The sequence below is a fragment of the Taudactylus pleione genome, unplaced genomic scaffold, assembly GCF_031769625.1.
Source record: "Taudactylus pleione unplaced genomic scaffold, aTauple2 ptg001720l, whole genome shotgun sequence".
NCBI lineage: Eukaryota > Metazoa > Chordata > Amphibia > Anura > Myobatrachidae > Taudactylus > Taudactylus pleione.
In genome coordinates, this window is record NW_028286117.1 from 265014 (window position 1) to 287853 (window position 22840).

The 22840-nt window shown below is 48.4% G+C and overlaps 1 protein-coding gene across 1 annotated transcript in view; it reads right to left on the minus strand.

Annotated features, from left to right (window-relative positions):
• MIA2 (MIA SH3 domain ER export factor 2) overlaps positions 1–22840 on the minus strand; it is a 143721-nt gene that overhangs the window by 53457 nt on the left and 67424 nt on the right. The window lies entirely within an intron of this gene.

A 22840-nucleotide genomic window follows, 5' to 3' on the forward strand; every position in this document is an offset into this window, starting at 1 on the left:
CTAACCTACCCACATCACTGGATCGGGACTACTAACCTACCCACATCACTGGATCGGGACTACTAACCTACCCACATCACTGGATCGGGACTGCTAACCTACCCACATCACTGGATCGGGACTGCTAACCTACCCACATCACTGGATCGGGACTACTAACCTACCCACATCACTGGATCGGGACTACTAACCTACCCACATCACTGGATCGGGACTACTAACCTACCCACATCACTGGATCGGGACTACTAACCTACCCACATCACTGGATCGGGACTACTAACCTACCCACATCACTGGATCGGGACTACTAACCTACCCACATCACTGGATCGGGACTGCTAACCTACCCACATCACTGGATCGGGACTACTAACCTACCCACATCACTGGATCGGGACTACTAACCTACCCACATCACTGGATCGGGACTACTAACCTACCCACATCACTGGATCGGGACTACTAACCTACCCACATCACTGGATCGGGACTGCTAACCTACCCACATCACTGGATCGGGACTACTAACCTACCCACATCACTGGATCGGGACTACTAACCTACCCACATCACTGGATCGGGACTGCTAACCTACCCACATCACTGGATCGGGACTACTAACCTACCCACATCACTGGATCGGGACTACTAACCTACCCACATCACTGGATCGGGACTACTAACCTACCCACATCACTGGATCGGGACTACTAACCTACCCACATCACTGGATCGGGACTACTAACCTACCCACATCACTGGATCGGGACTACTAACCTACCCACATCACTGGATCGGGACTACTAACCTACCCACATGACTGGGTCACTATTGATCTGTACCCAGTCCCCTAGCCACATCCCCTGCAGGGTACTCGTTGTACACCATGACTCACCTGCCGCACCGTGTCCGCCATCCCGGCCATCCCTCCCCGCTGCTGGCGTTCCTGGTCGGTGTCACGTAACTGAGGCACCCTGTCCCTGCTGCGGCATCCCTGAGCCCAGGCTCAGCCGCCGGCTGGTCTGTACCACCAGATCCTGAGGCCGGGGGAGTGCCGCCGGCGCTGCCGAAGTCTTGTCAGCCTCCCTGACTCCCCCGCAGCGTCTCTCCGTGCGGTTACACCGTTACTACGGGGTCACCGTCACATTACGCTCGTCCAGTTCCGTTATAACCCGAACTTTACATAATGTACCCCCCCCCCCATGTAATTTGGTTTGACCTATTGAACGTCAAGGGAAGAGGAAAGAGTACGTGTAAAGGGAAGGGCGGGGCTTGTGAAGCAAACAGGCGCCATGTTGTTTCCTGGCAATGTCCACGAATATAGCTAAAGCACCTGCATATAGCTTCATATCACATTTCTCAGGTAGCCAAAATACCTGCATATACCGTCACGCAATCGCACACGTATAATTCATAGCTATAACAAAAATACCTACTTATACCCTCACATGCAGCCACATACACAATACATCTTACATATAGTGAAGGCCCCTGGGCTGAGTAGGGCATAATTATTAGAAGTGCATAATTTGTAAAAGTGCATTTCTTACCGAATTCAGCATTATACCGGCATTAAACCGAAGTTAAACTGCAGGAGACCACTCTAACCTGAAACTATTCTTTAACACGAACATATGGACAAAATATAATCCAGAAATGTAAGTTCACAATATCTACACTACAAGCACCTGCTGTCTGCATCACCTGGACAGTCCTCACCGGCCTCTGTTCTCTCACTAGAAGAAATGACACCTGCTGTCTGCATCACCTGGACAGTCCTCACCGGCCTCTGTTCTCTCACTAGAAGAACTTACACCTGCTGTCTGCATCACCTGGACAGTCCTCACCGGCCTCTGTTCTCTCACTATGAGAACTTACACCTGCTGTCTGCATCACCTGGACAGTCCTCACCGGCCTCTGTTCTCTCACTATGAGAACTTACACCTGCTGTCTGCATCACCTGGACAGTCCTCACCGGCCTCTGTTCTCTCACTATGAGAACTTACACCTGCTGTCTGCATCACCTGGACAGTCCTCACCGGCCTCTGTTCTCTCACTAGAAGAACTTACACCTGCTGTCTGCATCACCTGGACAATCCTCACCGGCCTCTGTTCTCTCACTATGAGAACTTACACCTGCTGTCTGCATCACCTGGACAGTCCTCACCGGCCTCTGTTCTCTCACTATAAGAACTTACACCTGCTGTCTGCATCACCTGGACAGTCCTCACCGGCCTCTGTTCTCTCACTATAAGAACTTACACCTGCTGTCTGCATCACCTGGACAATCCTCACCGGCCTCTGTTCTCTCACTATAAGAACTTACACCTGCTGTCTGCATCACCTGGACAATCCTCACCGGCCTCTGTTCTCTCACTATAAGAACTTACACCTGCTGTCTGCATCACCTGGACAGTCCTCACCGGCCTCTGTTCTCTCACTATAAGAACTTACACCTGCTGTCTGCATCACCTGGACAATCCTCACCGGCCTCTGTTCTCTCACTATGAGAACTTACACCTGCTGTCTGCATCACCGGGACAATCCTCACCGGCCTCTGTTCTCTCACTAGAAGAACTTACACCTGCTGTCTGCATCACCGGGACAATCCTCACCGGCCTCTGTTCTCTCACTATAAGAACTTACACCTGCTGTCTGCATCACCTGGACAGTCCTCACCGGCCTCTGTTCTCTCACTATAAGAACTTACACCTGCTGTCTGCATCACCTGGACAGTCCTCACCGGCCTCTGTTCTCTCACTAGAAGAACTTACACCTGCTGTCTGCATCACCTGGACAGTCCTCACCGGCCTCTGTTCTCTCACTAGAAGAACTTACACCTGCTGTCTGCATCACCTGGACAGTCCTCACCGGCCTCTGTTCTCTCACTAGAAGAACTTACACCTGCTGTCTGCATCACCTGGACAGTCCTCACCGGCCTCTGTTCTCTCACTAGAAGAACTTACACCTGCTGTCTGCATCACCTGGACAGTCCTCACCGGCCTCTGTTCTCTCACTAGAAGAACTTACACCTGCTGTCTGCATCACCTGGACAGTCCTCACCGGCCTCTGTTCTCTCACTAGAAGAACTTACACCTGCTGTCTGCATCACCTGGACAGTCCTCACCGGCCTCTGTTCTCTCACTATAAGAGCTTACACCTGCTGTCTGCATCACCTGGACAATCCTCACCGGCCTCTGTTCTCTCACTAGAAGAACTTACACCTGCTGTCTGCATCACCTGGACAATCCTCACCGGCCTCTGTTCTCTCACTAGAAGAACTTACACCTGCTGTCTGCATCACCTGGACAGTCCTCACCGGCCTCTGTTCTCTCACTAGAAGAACTTACACCTGCTGTCTGCATCACCTGGACAGTCCTCACCGGCCTCTGTTCTCTCACTAGAAGAACTTACACCTGCTGTCTGCATCACCTGGACAGTCCTCACCGGCCTCTGTTCTCTCACTAGAAGAACTTACACCTGCTGTCTGCATCACCTGGACAGTCCTCACCGGCCTCTGTTCTCTCACTAGAAGAACTTACACCTGCTGTCTGCATCACCTGGACAGTCCTCACCGGCCTCTGTTCTCTCACTAGAAGAACTTACACCTGCTGTCTGCATCACCTGGACAGTCCTCACCGGCCTCTGTTCTCTCACTAGAAGAACTTACACCTGCTGTCTGCATCACCGGGACAGTCCTCACCGGCCTCTGTTCTCTCACTAGAAGAACTTACACCTGCTGTCTGCATCACCTGGACAGTCCTCACCGGCCTCTGTTCTCTCACTAGAAGAACTTACACCTGCTGTCTGCATCACCTGGACAGTCCTCACCGGCCTCTGTTCTCTCACTAGAAGAACTTACACCTGCTGTCTGCATCACCTGGACAGTCCTCACCGGCCTCTGTTCTCTCACTATGAGAACTTACACCTGCTGTCTGCATCACCTGGACAGTCCTCACCGGCCTCTGTTCTCTCACTATGAGAACTTACACCTGCTGTCTGCATCACCTGGACAGTCCTCACCGGCCTCTGTTCTCTCACTAGAAGAACTTACACCTGCTGTCTGCATCACCTGGACAATCCTCACCGGCCTCTGTTCTCTCACTATGAGAACTTACACCTGCTGTCTGCATCACCTGGACAGTCCTCACCGGCCTCTGTTCTCTCACTATGAGAACTTACACCTGCTGTCTGCATCACCTGGACAGTCCTCACCGGCCTCTGTTCTCTCACTATAAGAACTTACACCTGCTGTCTGCATCACCTGGACAGTCCTCACCGGCCTCTGTTCTCTCACTATAAGAACTTACACCTGCTGTCTGCATCACCTGGACAGTCCTCACCGGCCTCTGTTCTCTCACTATAAGAACTTACACCTGCTGTCTGCATCACCTGGACAATCCTCACCGGCCTCTGTTCTCTCACTATAAGAACTTACACCTGCTGTCTGCATCACCTGGACAATCCTCACCGGCCTCTGTTCTCTCACTAGAAGAACTTACACCTGCTGTCTGCATCACCTGGACAGTCCTCACCGGCCTCTGTTCTCTCACTATAAGAACTTACACCTGCTGTCTGCATCACCTGGACAATCCTCACCGGCCTCTGTTCTCTCACTATGAGAACTTACACCTGCTGTCTGCATCACCGGGACAATCCTCACCGGCCTCTGTTCTCTCACTAGAAGAACTTACACCTGCTGTCTGCATCACCGGGACAATCCTCACCGGCCTCTGTTCTCTCACTATAAGAACTTACACCTGCTGTCTGCATCACCTGGACAGTCCTCACCGGCCTCTGTTCTCTCACTATAAGAACTTACACCTGCTGTCTGCATCACCTGGACAGTCCTCACCGGCCTCTGTTCTCTCACTAGAAGAACTTACACCTGCTGTCTGCATCACCTGGACAGTCCTCACCGGCCTCTGTTCTCTCACTAGAAGAACTTACACCTGCTGTCTGCATCACCTGGACAGTCCTCACCGGCCTCTGTTCTCTCACTAGAAGAACTTACACCTGCTGTCTGCATCACCTGGACAGTCCTCACCGGCCTCTGTTCTCTCACTAGAAGAACTTACACCTGCTGTCTGCATCACCTGGACAGTCCTCACCGGCCTCTGTTCTCTCACTAGAGGAACTTACACCTGCTGTCTGCATCACCTGGACAGTCCTCACCGGCCTCTGTTCTCTCACTAGAAGAACTTACACCTGCTGTCTGCATCACCTGGACAGTCCTCACCGGCCTCTGTTCTCTCACTATAAGAGCTTACACCTGCTGTCTGCATCACCTGGACAATCCTCACCGGCCTCTGTTCTCTCACTAGAAGAACTTACACCTGCTGTCTGCATCACCTGGACAGTCCTCACCGGCCTCTGTTCTCTCACTAGAAGAACTTACACCTGCTGTCTGCATCACCTGGACAGTCCTCACCGGCCTCTGTTCTCTCACTAGAAGAACTTACACCTGCTGTCTGCATCACCTGGACAGTCCTCACCGGCCTCTGTTCTCTCACTAGAAGAACTTACACCTGCTGTCTGCATCACCTGGACAGTCCTCACCGGCCTCTGTTCTCTCACTAGAAGAACTTACACCTGCTGTCTGCATCACCTGGACAGTCCTCACCGGCCTCTGTTCTCTCACTAGAAGAACTTACACCTGCTGTCTGCATCACCTGGACAGTCCTCACCGGCCTCTGTTCTCTCACTAGAAGAACTTACACCTGCTGTCTGCATCACCGGGACAGTCCTCACCGGCCTCTGTTCTCTCACTAGAAGAACTTACACCTGCTGTCTGCATCACCTGGACAGTCCTCACCGGCCTCTGTTCTCTCACTAGAAGAACTTACACCTGCTGTCTGCATCACCTGGACAGTCCTCACCGGCCTCTGTTCTCTCACTAGAAGAACTTACACCTGCTGTCTGCATCACCTGGACAGTCCTCACCGGCCTCTGTTCTCTCACTAGAAGAACTTACACCTGCTGTCTGCATCACCTGGACAGTCCTCACCGGCCTCTGTTCTCTCACTAGAAGAACTTACACCTGCTGTCTGCATCACCTGGACAGTCCTCACCGGCCTCTGTTCTCTCACTAGAAGAACTTACACCTGCTGTCTGCATCACCTGGACAGTCCTCACCGGCCTCTGTTCTCTCACTAGAAGAACTTACACCTGCTGTCTGCATCACCGGGACAGTCCTCACCGGCCTCTGTTCTCTCACTAGAAGAACTTACACCTGCTGTCTGCATCACCGGGACAGTCCTCACCGGCCTCTGTTCTCTCACTAGAAGAACTTACACCTGCTGTCTGCATCACCGGGACAGTCCTCACCGGCCTCTGTTCTCTCACTAGAAGAACTTACACCTGCTGTCTGCATCACCGGGACAGTCCTCACCGGCCTCTGTTCTCTCACTAGAAGAACTTACACCTGCTGTCTGCATCACCGGGACAGTCCTCACCGGCCTCTGTTCTCTCACTAGAAGAACTTACACCTGCTGTCTGCATCACCGGCCTCTGTTCTCTCACTATAAGAACTTACACCTGCTGTCTGCATCACCGGCCTCTGTTCTCTCACTATAAGAACTTACACCTGCTGTCTGCATCACCTGGACAATCCTCACCGGCCTCTGTTCTCTCACTATAAGAACTTACACCTGCTGTCTGCATCACCTGGACAATCCTCACCGGCCTCTGTTCTCTCACTAGAAGAACTTACACCTGCTGTCTGCATCACCTGGACAGTCCTCACCGGCCTCTGTTCTCTCACTAGAAGAACTTACACCTGCTGTCTGCATCACCTGGACAATCCTCACCGGCCTCTGTTCTCTCACTATAAGAACTTACACCTGCTGTCTGCATCACCTGGACAATCCTCACCGGCCTCTGTTCTCTCACTATAAGAACTTACACCTGCTGTCTGCATCACCTGGACAATCCTCACCGGCCTCTGTTCTCTCACTATAAGAACTTACACCTGCTGTCTGCATCACCTGGACAATCCTCACTGGCCTCTGTTCTCTCACTATAAGAACTTACACCTGCTAATATTTGTACTGACTCGCTCGTTTCACAAACAACTCATAGCTTACTGTATTCAGTGCCAATTTTAGTATATGTCTTAAGCTGGCCACACACTAGACCAACTTACATCCAACCAGCCAACTTGTTGATTGGTTGGAATGAAAACCTGGTAACGTATGGGAGTAAATGATGATCAGCAATTTGCTCCTAAATGCCAGAAAGCAGATGAAATGGTCGTTCAGACAAGTCTGTTAAATGTTTCATCTAAACTACTTGTTCAAACAACAGTTTTTAGCCCATTTTCCGGCGTTTGGGAGCGAACAGCTGATTGTCATTTGCTTTCATCCCTTACCAGGTTTTCATTCCAACCAACCAACTAGTTGGATGGTTGGATGTAAGTTGGTTTAGTGTGTGGCCAGCTTTAGAAATAATATCTTCCCACCTCTCTCCTTTCCCTAGCCTGTCATCTGTCTTCTAATTCAGTTTACTTTAATTTTCCATTTCTCCTCTTTTCCTATAATAGTTTGGTAATGTTGCAGGCACATTTTCCTCCATTGTACTATTACTTGCGTCTCTGCACTGATACTTTATTCCTACATCTAGTTTTCCTCCCCCTACCCAACTCTTCCACACCATTATCATGTGTACCTTCCCCTCCACTCACTGTCTACCTAATACTCTACTCTACCCCCTTTTTCCTCCTATATCATTTCCCCCTTGTCTCCTCCACCTCCTCCTTCCTTTATCTCCCCTCCTCTGTCTGCAGTCCTCCCTCTCCTCTCCCACTAATACACTTTCATTCTCTTCTACCCCTCTTTGTCCTACTACCCCACTGATAATCCTTCCTCCAAACCTCCTCTCCATGTCACCCCATACCACCCCCATCATATTAAACTCCCTCCCTGCCAACCACCTACAGGCTCCCTTCCCAGCACTGGTCCCCACATAATCTCTCCACTACATTCATCTCAGCCACCCATATTAAACTCACCTTCTCGCTACAGCAACCCAAATAATCTAATTCACATTTCTCCCACAAACACTGTCCCTCTATCCTGTGCCCTCTGGAATGCCAGATCAGTATGTAACAAACTCGTACCCACCCATGACCTTTTCATCTCTAAAAACTTGCATCTCCTAGCCATTACTGAAACCTGGATTTCACCCTCTGACACCACTTCCCCTGCTGCTCTCTCCTCTGGGGGTCTCATCTTCTCTCATACCCCTCGGCCTGGGGGTCGCCATGGTGGTGGGGTAGGGGTCCTTCTATCCCCCGGTTACTCCTACCAACTCCTACCCTCTGAACCATCTCTTACTTTCTCTACATTTGAGGTTCATGCTATACGCCTCTTCCAACCAGTTCACCTTAGAGTAGCTGTCATTTACCGTCCCCCTGGCCCTCCTTCCAAATTCATTGACAACTTCGCTTCCTGGCTTCCTCACTTTCTCTCCTCTGACCTTCCCTCTATTATCCTAGGTGACTTCAATATTCCTATTGATATCCCCACAGAAGCCCCTGCCTCCAAACTCCTCACCCTCATGTCTTCATTTGGTCTCTCCCAATGGACCTCCTCACCCTCCCATGTGAGTGGGCATTCGCTTGACCTGGTCTTTACACACCGTTGTGATATTTCTGATTACTTCAATTCTCCATTCCCCCTCTCAGACCATCTCTTTTAACCTATCCCTCTCTCCTTCCCTTCCTCTACCTCCTTTGGCCACTATCACTAAGCGTAACATTGATGCTATTGACACCGTTTCTTTTTCTTCCCAGCTTGACTCACTTCTCTCCCCTATCCTCTCTCTCTCTCTCTTGCCCTGAACAAGCCATTTCTCTATACAATACCTCCCTTACTTCTGCTCTGGACTCTGTTGCTCCGGCGATCACTATTCACCCCCGCAGATTTACACCTCAACCCTGGCATTCCAAATGCACCAGATACCTGCAAAAGTGTTCGCGAACTGCCGAGCGACAGTGGAGAAGATCACGCTCTAAGGCTGATTTTCTCCATTTCAAATTTATGTTCTCATCATACAGTGCTGCCCTTTCCCTCTCTAAACAGTCATACTTCAAGAACCTCATCTCCTCTCAGTCCTCAAATCCCCAACGTCTCTTCACCACCTTCAACTCCCTCCTCCGCCCACCCTCTCCTCGCCTCCCCTCCTTGCTCTCTGCCCTTGATTTTGCTACCTACTTTACATCTAAAATTGACTCCATACGTCAGGACATCATATCCCACCAGTCCCCCTGCCATCCACCTCCTCTCTTCCCAGATCACCCCTCTCCTTCAATTTTACCAACTCTAACTTTCTTCTCCCCTGTATCTGGAGAGGAAGTCATGTCCCTCATCCAGTCCTCCCCCCCCCTTCCACCTCCCCCCTTGACCCTATCCCTTCACGTCTCCTCCGCTACCTCTCTCCTTCTGCCTGCTCCCATCTTGCCCACCTCCTTAATCTCTCCCTATCATCAGGCACTGTCCCGTCTGCATTTAAACATGCCCTTGTCTCCTCCATACTAAAAAAACCAACCCTTGATTCCAACACTCTCTCCAACTACCGTCCCATCTCTCTCCTCCCTTTTGCTTCCAAGCTCCTTGAGCGTGCTGTTTTCAAGCGCCTTACCACCTTTCTTTCCTCTCATTCCCTCCTTGACCCTTTTCAGTCTGGCTTCCGTTCTCTCCACTCCACTGAAACTGCCCTCACAAAAGTCAGCAATGACCTCCTTGCTTTCTTAAACTTAATATGTCTAAGACTGAGCTAATCATCTTCCCTCCCCCCTACATAACCACACTTCCCACCATTTCTTTATCAATTGATGGCACAACTATCTCCTCTAGCCCCAAAGTGCGCTGTCTTGGAGTTATCCTGGACTCCACCCTCTCCTTCAAACCACATATCCAGAATCTCTCACAGTCCTGTCGCTTTCATCTTAAAAATATTTCCAAGATTAGACCCTTTCTCACCCAGGATGCCACTAAAACCCTCATACACTCATTGGTCATCTCCAGATTGGACTACTGTAACCTTCTCCTATCTGGCCTCCCCAAATCCCATCTCTCTCCTCTCCAGTCTATCCTTAATGCTGCTGCTCAGCTCATCTTCCTCTCAAAACGCTCTGCATCTGCCTCCCCTCTCCTACAAGCCCTCCACTGGCTCCCCTTCCCCTTTAGAACCCAATTTAAGGTTCTCACGCTCACTTACAAAGCCCTCAGCCATTCCTCTCCCATTTACATCTCTGATCTCATCTCCCTTCACTCTCCTGTCCGCCCTCTTCGTTCAGCAAATGCACACCGCCTCTCATGCCAGCTGATTACTTCCTCCCACTCCCGCCTCCAAGATTTTGCCCGTGCTGCTCCCCACCTTTGGAACTCTCTCCCACTTTCCATCAGACTCTCCACCTCTCTACAATCCTTCAAACAGGCTCTCAAGACCCACTATTTCATCAAAGCCTTCCAGCTCTCATCTTAACTTGTTGCTACATACTTCTTCCTCCCTGCCTACCCCATCTGTTTCACCCCTGTTTGTCTGTCCCTCCCCCTTAGAATGTAAGCTCCTATGAGCAGGGCCCTCTACCCTCTTGTGCATCTCCTTACTATACCTTCATCTACTTCTTACTCTCTACCAGGGCACCTAACACTTGATTGCTTTGCATTGTTGCTTATCTGGGTGTTATGGTCGTGAATGTAGCAATGTATATTATCCATGTCCTGTAATGTATAGTACTGTACTGTAAGTCACTGTATATCAATCTATTTATGTACTTTGTAAGGCGCTGCGGAACACTTGTGGCGCCATATAAATAAATTATAATAATAATATCACTGAATATGGGCCTCTGTACAATTATTATTAATTTATTTATAAGGCATAAAAAAGTGTCCACAGCGGCAATCAGTGTAACGAAAATGTTCACAATAAGAGTATTAGGGGTCTATTTACTAAGCAGAGATAGGAGACATTGAAAAGTGATAAGGTGCCAGCCAATCAGCTCCTAACTGTCATCTCACAGGCTGTTTAAAAAATTACAGTTGAGAGCTGATTGGTTGGCACCTTATCACATTCTTATAACTTTTCACTCTTTTTCCTAACACTGCTTAGTAAATAGACCCCGTGGGGGTCTATTTATCTAACAGTGAAAAGCGTGTAGAAGTGGACCAGTGGAGAAGTTGCCCATAGCAACCAATCAGCTTTGAAGTAGCATTTATCAAGTACAGTCTATAAAATAATAGGTAGGAGCTGATTGGTTGCTATGGGCAACTTCTCCACTGGTCCACTTCTCCACACTTTTCACTGCTTGATAAATAGACCCTTTAGAGCCTAAGCACAATACAAAAAGGCAGACCATAGCATACATTGCAAACATTACAATAAATGTATTTATAACTTATAAGGCATAAAAAAGTGCCCATAGCACCGATCAGTGTAACAAAATGTTCACAATGAGAATATTAAGGGGTCTATTTACTAAGCCTTGGGTGGAGATAAAGTTAACAGAGATAAAGTACCAACCAATCAGCTCCTAACTGTCATTTTCCAACCACAGCCTGTGAAATGGCAGTTAGGAGCTGGTTGGTTGGTACTTTATTTCCATCAACTTTATCTCCATGCAAGGCATAGTAAATAGACCCCTTAAGAGCCTAAGCACAATACAAAAAGGCAAACCATAGTATACATTCCAAACATTACAATCACACCACAGACAGAGAAGAAGGAATAACAAAGACACATGCAGTGCAACTCACTGCCCTGGAGCATGTCATGTGAGTCACTGCCCTGAGCATGTCATGTGAGTCACTGCCCTGAGCATGTCATGTGAGTCACTGCCCTGGAGCATGTCATGTGAGTCACTGCCCTGGAGCATGTCATGTGAGTCACTGCCCTGAGCATGTCATGTGAGTCACTGCCCTGAGCATGTCATGTGAGTCACTGCCCTGGAGCATGTCATGTGAGTCACTGCCCTGAGCATGTCATGTGAGTCACTGCCCTGAGCATGTCATGTGAGTCACTGCCCTGGAGCATGTCATGTGAGTCACTGCCCTGAGCATGTCATGTGAGTCACTGCCCTGGAGCATGTCATGTGAGTCACTGCCCTGAGCATGTCATGTGAGTCACTGCTCTGAGCATGTCATGTGAGTCACTGCCCTGGAGCATGTCATGTGAGTCACTGCCCTGAGCATGTCATGTGAGTCACTGCCCTGAGCATGTCATGTGAGTCACTGCTCTGAGCATGTCACGTGAGTCACTGCCCTGGAGCATGTCACGTGAGTCACTGCCCTGGAGCATGTCACGTGAGTCACTGCCCTGGAGCATGTCACGTGAGTCACTGCCCTGAGCATGTCATGTGAGTCACTGCCCTGAGCATGTCACGTGAGTCACTGCCCTGAGCATGTCATGTGAGTCACTGCCCTGGAGCATGTCATGTGAGTCACTGCCCTGAGCATGTCACGTGAGTCACTGCCCTGAGCATGTCATGTGAGTCACTGCTCTGAGCATGTCATGTGAGTCACTGCCCTGGAGCATGTCATGTGAGTCACTGCCCTGAGCATGTCATGTGAGTCACTGCTCTGAGCATGTCATGTGAGTCACTGCCCTGGAGCATGTCATGTGAGTCACTGCCCTGGAGCATGTCATGTGAGTCACTGCCCTGGAGCATGTCATGTGAGTCACTGCCCTGAGCATGTCATGTGAGTCACTGCCCTGAGCATGTCATGTGAGTCACTGGTTGGAATCAATATAGTACTCAATGACCCTGGGCCAGGCTTGTCCACATTCTCGCTGTCCCTCCCGGGGGATTGAGCAGCCAGGTCGGTGTAGCGGGGGGCGTGGCTGAGGATATTACACTGCATTAGGGGCGGGGCGGGGGCGTAGTCACGTGATTGCGTAATTTGGTTCCCGTCCCCACTACACAATGCCGAAATTACCGGCATTGTGATGCAGGGGGCGGGGTCATGATGGTGACGCGATTCATTGCAAGTTGCGTCATCAGACCCTCTGCTGCGGGGGTTTGTGGGGGGTCCAGTGGGGTCGGTGGCCAGCCGGGATGCTTGCCTGCTTTTACATGTTTCTTATCATGTTTCTTATCATGTTTCTTATCATTTTTATAGTTAAAACTTGTGAGTATAGCGAAGTATGACAGGAAAGGATCTGCCTCACCTGACCGCACATCACTGGTACGCAGTGCCAATATTTACGCAGTTGAGCGATAATCGGCTGACTGCGTGTGCCCTGATCGCACTGTGCACACGCCAAGGTACTTGAGCAATGGCGCTTGCAGTATAAAAATATACTTACCTGAATCCACGCTGCTGCTCCGGACCAAGACACCGCTCCCGCCGCCGCCCGCCAGTCCTCCTGGGCTGGCGCGCTCAGCATTATGGGAGAGACGTCATGACGTCAGTCCCATTACCCTCTGCAGGAGCCGGATGGAAGCCCGGCTCTTGCAGTGGGTGGTGCAGCAGTCAATGAGAGTCTATCTGACTCTGATTGGCTGCTGTTTAACACACGCATCGCCGCCAGCGCTGGCAGCGATGCGTGTGTTATGCACAGCCTGAGCCCGCCTCCTGGCGCTATTGGGCAAGCGCTCAGGGGGAGGGAACGGGCTCAGGCGTGCAGCACAGGACCGGCGCTGGAAGCCTAGCGCCGGTCCTGTGTAAATGTGTAGCGCTGACCGCACTCACTGTGGTCGGCGCTACACTGGTGGCTAACTAGGGCGGGCCGGACCGTGGCCAGCGGCGCCCCCCCGCGCCGCTGGTCCCACGGCGCCCAGGGCAAGCACCCTGCTCGACCCCCCCTAGTTACGCCACTGAAGGATACTTTTAAGCATGATTATATATTTATTACCAGTTACTTATATAGCGCAGCAAATTCCGTTTGAATTAACATTTTACTGGGTTGTAAAAGACAGACAGACATACATAAGGGTAAGAGGGCCCTGCTCGCAAGCTTACAATCTATAGGGAAATAGGTGTTGATACACAAGGATAGGTGCTACATATTGCAAATTGGTCCAGCCCGACTGCAGATGTTCTTGGTGAGCTGTATAATCCAATCACACTGGAAAGTTGGCCTAGGGTTAGGACTCGAGGATGTTAAATTGAAGAATGAGAAGATGTGATAGGTATTTACTATAAGAAGAGAGTTAGATAGGGAGCTATAAAAGGTTAGGTGGGTGGTCCTGGAATCTGATAAGCTGATAAGGTGAGTTTTCAGAGAACACTTGAATGTTTGGAAACTAGTGGAAAGTCTTATTGTGCGTGGGAGGGCATTCCATGGGGTGGGTGCAGCCCGAAAAAAGTCCTGTAACCGTGCATGGGAACAAGTAATGCGCGGGGATGACAGACGCAGATCTTGTGCTGAACGGAGATGTCAAGTTGGAAGATATTTTGAGATAAGTGAAGTGATGTATGTTGTTGTGGTTAGGTTAATAGCTTTATGTGTGAGTGTAAGTATTTTAAATTGAATACGGTAGAAGACCGGCAGCCAATGGAGGGACTGACATAGTGGATCAGCAGACACTGGACGTTTGGTTAGAAAGATCAACCTCGCAGCTGCATTCAAAATGGATTGTAGTGGGGAGAGCCTGTTTTTGGGAAGACCAATAAGGAGATTATTGCAATAGTCAATACGGGAAATAATAAGTGCATGTATTAGAGTTTTTGCAGTGTCTTGTGTAAGATATGGACGAATTTTGGCAATGTTTTTTAGATGTATGTAAGAGGATTTAGAGACAGATTGAATGTGGGGAACAAAAGACAGTTCAGAGTCAAGGATGACACCTAGGCAGCGAGCTGGTGAGGTCAGCGTATAGTACTGGAGGCTGAATGAGCTGATGAGACTTCCAAGGGAGTAGGTGTAGAGGAAGAAGACATAGGTCCTGGGAACGGACCCTTGGTGGACACCTACTGGTTGAGGATGTGAGGAGGAGGGGGGAGTCACAGGTAAAGACAGAAGAGAGCTAATAATGAGGTATGAGGTGATCCATGATAATAAAGAGTCACAAAGTCTGATGGAATGGGGGAGGAGAAGTGTAAAATGCAGCAGACAGAACTAAGAGGATGAGGAGGGAGAAGTAACCCATGGATTTAGCCATGAGAAGGTCACTAGGTCAGAAACCAGATTGAAGTGGTACAAGAAGTGAGTGGGTGGAGAGGAATGAGGTTGTGAGGTTCTGGTTTTGTTGTGGGCCCGGGGTGGTGATAGGAGCAGACACTGAAGCAGGTTTAAATGAAAAGGTGGAACTTTTAATGAGTGGTTTGATAGACATGAATATGACAAAAACTAAAGTCCAGATATAGCACTAAGGACCTCATTCCAGAGTCGGTCGTAAACGGCCCCTCGGTCGTACGCATCCGATGTTTCCAAACCATGCATGCGTACGGTTAGTTGTGCGCATGTGCGTACGAGAACTTGCAATCCAAAAAAGTGTCGATCGTACGGCTTACGAGCAGGAAGTGGCTTCCGGGAGTTGATTGACATGAAAGGCCGTTTGTGGGTGTTGACGGGGTGGTGGTCTAAAAACGCAGGCGTTCCTCACCGTTTTCAGGGCGTTTCAGGGGCGTACATAAATTACCTGCTATGACCGACATAGAAGGTAGGAAGTAGTAAAACGTCACTCTGCGAGCAGGTTAGAGGCCTGGCTGATCGTACAGCTTGAGGTTGGGTACGTGCTCTCTCAAGCACCAGAGTACAATCGATACTATCGAATGCGACTGATGTTATGTTTGATGTTTCTATTTTGTGCCACACAATGCAAGCAGCTAATAATCGTTTGTTGTTGCTAATAACACTGCTAATTGGCTTGTAATTGATTCAGTTGCGTTTGCAATAGAGAATAATAAGAATAAATATATTTCATGGGGACGGCTTATTCTATGCGTTTTTTCGTTAATTTTTTATGTCATTTGCACACAACACAAGCGGCCGCAACCATCAGAAGAAAATTAACATACAGCGACTGACAACGATCGACTCGATCGCTAACTGCTATAATAATAATAATAATTTTATTTATATAGCGCTTTTCTCCTAAAGGACTCAAAGTGCTTTACATTTACAGTACAAAATACAAAATAAGCTTAAACAAGGGACATTAGTGAAATGCTGGGTGAATAGGTCTTGAGTCTATTTTTGAAGGATTCTAGAGTGGAGGCCTCTTGAACTGTGCGGGGAAGTGAGTTCCATAAGGTTGAAGCCACAAAACTGAAAGCTCGACCCCCAGACGAATTCCGTGAGATTCTAGGTACTGTTAATAGTCCTTCGTCAACGGATCGCAGTAATTGAGTGGGACAGTAAGGAATCAGAAGCTGCTTCAGGTACCCTGGGCCATGGTCATGAAGGGCTTTGTAAGTTATTAGTCCAATCTTGAAAGCAATTCGCCATGTGACAGGCAGCCAGTGAAGGGAGTAGAGAATGGTTGTTATGTGGCTGGAACGGGGCTGGTTGGTTAATAGCCTGGCAGCTGCGTTTTGTACCATCTGCAAGCGGTGCAATTCTTTTGCTGGGAGACTGAGGTAGAGGGCGTTGCAGTAGTCTAGGCGTGATGATATAAATGTATGTATGACTTTAGGCAGATCTTCTGAGGGAATTAAGTGCTTGATTCTGGCTATGTTCCTCAGATGAAAGAATGAGGATTTGATTATGGCTGATACCTGATGTTTAAGTGTCAAGCTACTATCCAGGACAACACCAAGATTCCGCACATGTTTAGTGTTTTGTAATTCTGATCCCCCAAGCATAAGTCCTGTTGGTTGGCTATGCTGTAGCCCTGTCCTGTGACCTATCATAAGAACCTCTGTTTTATCAGGGTTCAGTCGCAGCCAACTGGCACTCATCCACTCCTGGAGCTCAGCTAGGCAGCCATTTAGGGTTGTTATGGGGTCCTTTGTACCTGGAGCAAAGGACAGGTACAGTTGTGTATCATCTGCATAGCAGTGGTAGACCAGGCCATGACGTCTGATTATTTCATCCAGTGGCAACATGTATACTGCAATAAGCATGGGGGATAGTATAGAACCCTGTGGGACACCGCATGGAAGTGACACTGGTGATGAAGAGTTTACTCCAGAAGAAACTCTCTGTGACCTGCCGGTGAGAAATGATTTGAACCATCTAAGGACTGTGCCATCCAGACCACAGAAAATTTTCAGGCGCTCAATTAGAATCCCGTGGTCCACAGTATCAAATGCTGCAGAGAGATCCAGAAGGATTAAGATTGAACAATCACCTCTGTCTCTTGCCATCAGAAGATCATTAAGCTCACATACCAGGGCTGTTTCAGTGCTATGTCTTCTCCTGAATCCTGACTGGAATGGATCATAAATATCATGGGTAGACAGGTGGGTTTCCAGTTGCATTGCCACTACTTTCTCAATGACCTTTCCTAGAAAAGGAAGGTTTCATACTGGTCTATATTTGATCATGCAGTCGGGGTCTAAATTAGGTTTTTTAAGAAGTGGTCTAACAATTGCTTCCTTTAGTGGTTCTGGAAAAATGGCTGTTTGCAAAGAGCATTGAACTATTTTTGCAATTACAGGGCCAATCATTTCCATACACCCTATGAGAAGCTTGATTGAGGCAGGGTCCAGATCACAGGTGGTGGGTCGCAACATTCTGATAATTTTAGCCATGTCTTTTACATCCATTATGTCAAAGCTGTTCCAGGGAGACAGGTGGCTTACCTTGGCAGGCTTGGTAGTTTGGCAATCCTTTGATGGCACTGTGGGGATTCCAGCCCGGATGGAGGATACTTTATCTGCAAAGAATTTTGCAAACTCATTGCATCTTGACTGGGAGAGGGATTCATCGTGCTGCAGGCATGCTGGTTAGCAAAGCATCTCCACTGTACGGAAAAGCTGAGCCAGGCTATTGTTTGCTGCCTTGATCTAATTTGAAAGGAACTCTGTTTTCTGAGTGTGAGTGTTGATTGATATTCTCTTATATGTTTGATTAGTGTTAACTTATCCTCTACCAGGTTCGTCTTCCTCCATCGTCTTTCAAGTCTACGCCCCCTTTTCTTGAGTTCACTAACACTATTGTCAAACCAAGGGGCTTGACGGTGTGGTATGAGGGGTCGTATACGCACAGGGGCAATAATATCCATTGCAGCTGTCACATCCCTGTTATAGTAATGGACAAGGGAACAAGGATCTTCACAGGTCCCCATTACCGCAGAAAGATCTAGGTTTGCTGCAAGAGCCTGGGGAGTAATGCCCCTCCTTGGACGATACCTATCACTCTCTAGCTAGAGGAGGCGCTTTATTCATGTACGAGCGTCACTTTGGTTGCGATCGCCCGGCCGTGCGATTGTGTTTTTTTATTCTCGATCGTTAGGCTACGACAGAGCGGCCGCTTACGACCGCCTCTAAATGAGGGCCTAAGTGCACTAGGGAACTGTGGTGAAGTAATGGGAAAAAGTCTAGTTAGTGACAGACAATGAAAAATGTCCAGGTAGTAACTGGTTAAATAGAAAATGTTCAGGTAGTGGCAGACAATGGGAACTGTCCAGGTAGTGACTGGTTAATAGGGAATTGTCCAGTTGATGACAGGCTGGAGAAATCAGGTGTGGTGGCTGAAATAAAGAATGTAGGCTGAGGAAGGATTATCCAGCAGAGTGTCAGTGGAGGCAAGCTGCAGGGTGCACAGCAGACTCAGGTACTCAGGCAAGGGGAAGGTAATGGAGGATGCAGGGTAGACCAGCGGGGTTGGAGCAGACAAGCAGGTAGCGTATCACAGGTAACAGGTGGTGAGCACAGGGAACTCTCTCTCAGCTATGCTGGGAAACACGTGGCACTGGCAATGAAGTGAGGCTATGAACCTCCCTAAATACCGAGTGCCGTACCGTGACTGGCCAGAGAGAGCACGTAACACACCAGGATTGGACGGTTGCATCACGTGGCCGGAGGCAAGATGGTGGCGCCCATGCCGAATGGAATGGAAGCACCACCAGGCCTCACCAGCCCAGAGTGACAACATGCCCGCACAGAACCACGCACAGCCAATGCCCCTCGCCAAACACCAGCGCCACCGCCAGACGCCCACCGCCATAGTGACCTCACAGGTATTACCCGTCGACCACTATGCCGAGAAACCCTGGTCGTGACAGAGGTGAGGTGGAGATAGACAATCCTTTCGGCTTGGAGGCACAGGAGAGGAGAGATGTAGGGTGATAGAAAGAGAGGCAAAGTCAATTGACGGTGATGGGTGAAATTAGCAGGCGCGCCAAGATCCGCGCCGGGCCCGGGTAAAAAGGGGGCATGGATTAATCGTGGGAAGCGTGGTCATGCCCCCTTAGGAAAAAGAAAAAGTAAAGATAATATTTTGGCAGCTCCGCGTGTTGGGCAGTGGGCGCTGTGAGCCCCCTCAGCCCGGCGTATGCTCCCCCCACAGGCATAGGAGACTGCTGCGGCTGCTGCTTAGCCGCAAGCAGTCTCCCAGTGCAGCCCAGCACACAGCAGCGTGTGCTGGGCTGCTGTGATGTAAGAGGGAGGTGGGTGGAGTGGCGTCGGACACGGGCCCCGCCGGTCCCCTCTAGAATGCCCGGGCCTGGGTAATTAGTACCCGCTCCCCCCCTCTCTCGGCGCCCCTGGAGACTAGTGCACGCGGTGAAATGGACTAACGGTAATTTACCATTACATTGGCTGGTTACGAGAGTGGGGGAATCCAATTACAGTATCTTGTTGAGGAATTTGTATTCTCAATCACTGAAAATAGCAAAAGGGACACAAAATCTGTGATTTTTATATATTTATATATATGTGAAGCATTTTATGAGTATTTATGTGTGCACTTTCTTATATGTTTGAACACCAATGGTATATACTATATGAGGATAGATTTCAACTATCAAAATTGGTGTGGCATATGAGGATTGCTGCTATATATGTGTAGTTGTTTGGCTTTTAACATATGTTGATGTTTTGCATAAAACTATTATTGGTGCATTTGAACAAGCCTCCTGAATATTAATAGAAAGCAAATCTTAATTTATTATGTGTGAGTATTAATGAAAACGGTTATTGAATACCAGCGCAGTAATTATTTCTTAAATCTTTTTCGTTTTTCCTCTTGGAAATTATATATAGGGTCCTAACTAGACCCAAGTTACTGGCAGCAGGTATCAATTATATGATTTTATCATATTTAAATATCAGCACCAGGAAGGCTAGTGTTTTGCAATACATCGTGTGTAGTATTTACCCTGCATGCAAAATACAATCAATCAATGTATTTGAAAGGACGCGAAAATGGGACCCGGCGAAACTGAAACAGGCGGAAAGTCCTGTCAGATTTGGGGAAATCAGTCTGACACCCCACAAAAGATGCACAGACATGGGGGTTTACTTTGGATACCCCCGAATAGCCCCGCTGAAGGTATTTAGGGTTTTTAAATGTTCTCAATAGGTGCTGTTTTGCGTCTTTGCATAAGGGGTGAATAATAGCATTTAGAAGGTTTTTTTGTGAAAATAACTAGTCCCAGCAAATTTGGGGTACCTGAAAATGGGGGGCAGCATGTTTTAAAGTTGCTAAGGTAAAGTTTAAAAAATCGTGAAAAATCCACCTGGTGCAAGCACCTGCAAAGTAAAAAACACCTGGGGCATACTTGGGGACCCCCCTGGAGTCTATTTCGCTAGTTTTTAGGTGTGTACCCCAACTTTAGTTTTTTTCGCCCCCAAAATGAAAGTACTTTTTTGGGGGTCTTGTAAAGTCTTTAAAAACATTTTTTTGCCGCAGTTTACCTTTGGGGGACTGTCTTAAGCCTGCTCGGGGGTTCCCGTAATGTTGCACCAGGTGGATTTTTCACGATTTTTTAAACTTTACCTTAGCAACTTTAAAATATGCTGCCCCCCATTTTCAGTTACCCCAAAACCCCAATACTGTACTTTTCTCCGCCTGCAATTCATAGGTGAAACTTTTTCACCTATTACATTGCATTGTCTTACCGCCCAGGCGGAAAGTCTTTGAAATTGAACACGGCGATACTTTTCCGCCTGGCAAAATGATGTCATCGCCGATCTCGGCTTTTCGCTCCAAATTGAATACGGGCCTAAGTGGCATAGTTGCCCGGTGGTGCTGCTTAGTGACACTACAGAAGTAGATTACCAGCTCTTGCTCCTGTTATTTTCTGTAGCCCTTCTCCACTTCTCATTCTCATAGTTATTTCTTATAGATCAGTCCTATCCATTCTGCTGCTATTCTATCATCCCCACATCCTTGTCCTATTCCATATACTCAATCCTATGGGCCAATAACCGGCTTTGTTGCTCTGACTCCTCCGCTCCCTTTTAATCCAGCATGCAATTAATCATTAAACACTGAATTCATACATGCCAACTTATAATCGTTTGATGATGCTTTAAATGTCTTATTTAAATATGAAATATTATTATTTTTTGAACATTGTTGTTTATTTACTTGGAAAAGTTTTGTTTCATTTTAATAATATCTGCTTTAGTCTGCGGTGTCTCCTTATTATTCTGGTGTGTTTCCAGCTCAGCCTTTTGGCGATTTCACAAGGGCATACAGTTGCGCCCAAGTTCATTGTAGCCGATCGCAGCACAAACGCGAGATGCTGCGCTATGGACAAAGATGTAGCTGAGCAGAACTGTAAGTGAGCCCCACGCTTTGTTTTTACCAGGCGCTTAAACATTCGGCAGCGGTCACAGAGAATAGGTAACACGGTGGGTCAACGGTGCCCGCTACCTTGATGCCACATGCAAGTAGCCAATGTTTTCAGCTTGTATGCGAGTAGCACTGTGCACATGCAACCAGTGTCGGACTGGGGCATAAAGGGCCCACCGGGGGAATGCAGTGGTAGGGGCCCATGCTTAAGTGGTGTGGCCAGACCCCAGAGGGGGTGTGGCCAGCCACCAGAGAGGCTTGGCTAACCAATAGGCAAATCTGGTTGTAGCTTCTATAGAAATGAGCCAAGCGCCCATGTTGATCAGTGGTACTACTCCACCAGGTAACTGACCATATAATTAAGTAACAATGTATGATTTGAGGTCTGGAACCTGATACCTAGAGTAGTTGGGTGGGCCCTCAGGCATAGGGCCCACCGGGGATTTCCCCTGTACCCCTGTGGATCAGTCCAACCCTGCATGCAACCCGATGGTCATCAACAAAAGGCTAAGAACATTTGGACACAGAGAGATCATGTCAGTGGGTGTGCCGAGAACGAGGATTAGGCCATGTGTGGCCACTTTAACTTTGTTCTAAAGTTTAATCTCAAAGCTCTTCAAAAGTCATATATAAGACACAGGCAAATAATTATAGAGCCTAAGGGGGTATCCAATTAGCCGCGATCGGCGGAAAACAGGGATTTTTTTCCCCTATCCTATTATTTTGGATGAAATAATAGGATATTTCTCCTGAAAACATTCTCCCCTGAAAATATCCGGAAAATCACGGAGCTATGCGTTTTCGGCATTCAAGGGGCGAAAAAACTGCACTTTTCGTGGAATTTTTCTAGGGACACATCAGGTCTTGAAAAAAAAGCTGCGATAAGTGTTGGCATCGGGCGAACTTCAGGGCTAATTGGATAGCTCAGGGGGATTCTTAGCACCTGAACAATGTGCGGGGCTAATTGGATACCACCCTCACTACATGTGCAAAGCTGCTGTTACTGAATTCCTGAGTCATTACCAGGCTGAAATGGTCTCTTACTGTGTCTAATGAGATTACCCCTTTAGGAACTATCCATAACAAATGCATTCTCTTTACCTGAATATTGCATAATAGGCAATTCTGCATTGCAGGAATTTTCACACATTTTAGATATGGGCAGCCAATCAGCTCCCAACTGTCATTTTTTAAACACAGCCTA